Source organism: Dermacentor albipictus, chromosome 6, assembly GCF_038994185.2.
Source record: "Dermacentor albipictus isolate Rhodes 1998 colony chromosome 6, USDA_Dalb.pri_finalv2, whole genome shotgun sequence".
Classification (NCBI taxonomy): Eukaryota; Metazoa; Arthropoda; class Arachnida; order Ixodida; family Ixodidae; genus Dermacentor; species Dermacentor albipictus.
The window spans coordinates 128,443,153-128,445,217 of record NC_091826.1 but is presented as its reverse complement, the minus strand read 5'-3'; the positions used below and the strand labels follow the sequence as shown (position 1 = coordinate 128,445,217).

The following is a 2,065-nucleotide window of genomic DNA, read 5'->3' as shown; positions in this document are numbered from 1 at the left end:
AGATAGTGCAATGCCGGGCCGACCCGCGGCGGAGGTGCAGTTTGCCATTAAGGGGCCCACATACACGGCTTCGCTGGTCATCCTTCTTCACAGAGTGGAAGGGCACTTCCGATTTTGTTCTGTAACAATATGTATACAGCTCATAGCAAGCATACTCACAAATTGTGCTTATATTTAAAGTTATTTCATAAAAAACAAAATGTAAACAAAAGTTAAGTAAAAAATTTATTACTGGAAACGATTGACGAGATTGCAAAAAAATTGCGTTCCATCACGTTCAATCCAAAGGCATGCAGCTGTTTTATTTTCAACCTCTGTGGCCTTCTCTGCCACCCACTTTTGAACGCTTGAAATGTGCGTTGTGCCAAAAGAGAGAGAACTAACATAGCTCTTCGATACGAAGTAAATTCTCTTTCTGTTGCTGCAGCTCACTGAGACAATATGCTGTACCTTTGCATGCATATTGTTTGGCAGTCGTACGGCTGTGCAGTTGGTTCTGTCAGGCCTTTGGTATTGTTCACTGTGGAACACATGCCCAGAGACACGAACTCTGTCATGTTCCTCAACAGTGCCAGTGATCTGCTGAGGGACTTGTGCCTCGATTAATCTGCGAAGAGGCACACTGACAAGCCTTGGTTTGCCTAAAAGGGCTAGCGATTTGTCCTTGCACATATCACAGCACACAAAATCTTTAACTTGGCGACTTGCAGTTGCCTTGTATGCACCAACTTTGTCGGCCATTAGCACTCTGCTCATCACCTGATGAGGCACCCCTTTGCAGAAGTAATGCATTATTTAATCTTGCCTATTCCTACTTCAAAAACAAAGCAAGAGTGTGCCCAAAGTGGCCCTTGCATTGTAGCACTTTTTGCAAGGTGTAGCAATAAATGCACATTTGATGTCCTTTCTTTTTTGAAATAAAGGAATTGAACATTAACAACAAATTGCACAAGGCATTCTGTGCTCTGCCTTATGTCTTCAGCTGAGACAGTATCTGCAAGTAGTAGGTACATTGCTTTTACCAGCAGGCTGAAGTGCTTCATGTACTTGCCTGGCAACATTCCATCAACACACACAAGGCTGAAATATAAAAGCCACTGTTGCCACTCACATGCCTTCCAAAACTTTCTCAGGTGAACAGACCTCGGCAGGCGTGTGATGCATTGTGGTGGTTTTATGGCACACAGCCTTTGATCAATTGTCCTAACACATTGATGTGATCCAATGTAATATGGAGCTCCAACACCAGACAACCACAACTCCATAAACTGGCGTATCACTCCAAGTAAAACACAGTGCATGTAGTCAGGGTTGAAGCCTCGCACAATATCAAATCCAAACAAATTTACCAGTGGAGATGGCCCCTTCACTCCCAGAACATCCACTCCACTTCTGTGAGCTTAAGCCATGTGTTCAATCATTCCTTCTTTAGTCCTGTTGGGCACAGCTGTGGCGCCGACAGGATACTTGACTGTTCTTGCCGAATAAATATAAAGGAAATAAATTAAGTACAAAACTAACCGGTAGGAAAATAAACCTTTGCTGCAATGAATATTGAATATTCCAACTTGTATTAATATTCCTGAATACAGATGACACTCCCAACAGCTGCATCAGTGCATGCTGATGTGAAGTTCCCATTAAGCTTTCAAAAAGTTTGTACAAGTAAAAAAAAAAAAGAAAGGCTGGTATTTACGAATGCACACTGACCTTTAGTTGAGGCAAAACTACTTTGCAAAAACAATGCTTAAAACACAAATTTGTGTAGCAGAAATAAGAATGCATAAACCAAATTACAGTGGCAAAATAGTGATGGTAAAGCCCATACACAGATTAAAATGCAGTCAGCTAGATGGTTTTGTATAACAGTGAGTTTGCTTACCTTCAATGCACTTGCCATGTTACAAACACCAGCCACACCCAAAGTATCCATTATACTGGACCATGTTCTGCATCAGAGCCCTGGCTGGGGCATCAGCCGTACCAGTGAAACAGTAGACCTGTAAAGACCGAAAAAGGAAAATGAGGTCTTTGATGTAAAAATGGGAAGTTGTCATATGGTTTT

General features: G+C 42.0%; 1 pseudogene; it reads right to left on the bottom strand.

Annotated features, from left to right (window-relative positions):
* Nucleotides 1-228: 228 nt before the first annotated feature.
* LOC135899419 (uncharacterized) lies at nucleotides 229-1,826 on the bottom strand (annotated as a pseudogene).
* Nucleotides 1,827-2,065: the final 239 nt, after the last annotated feature.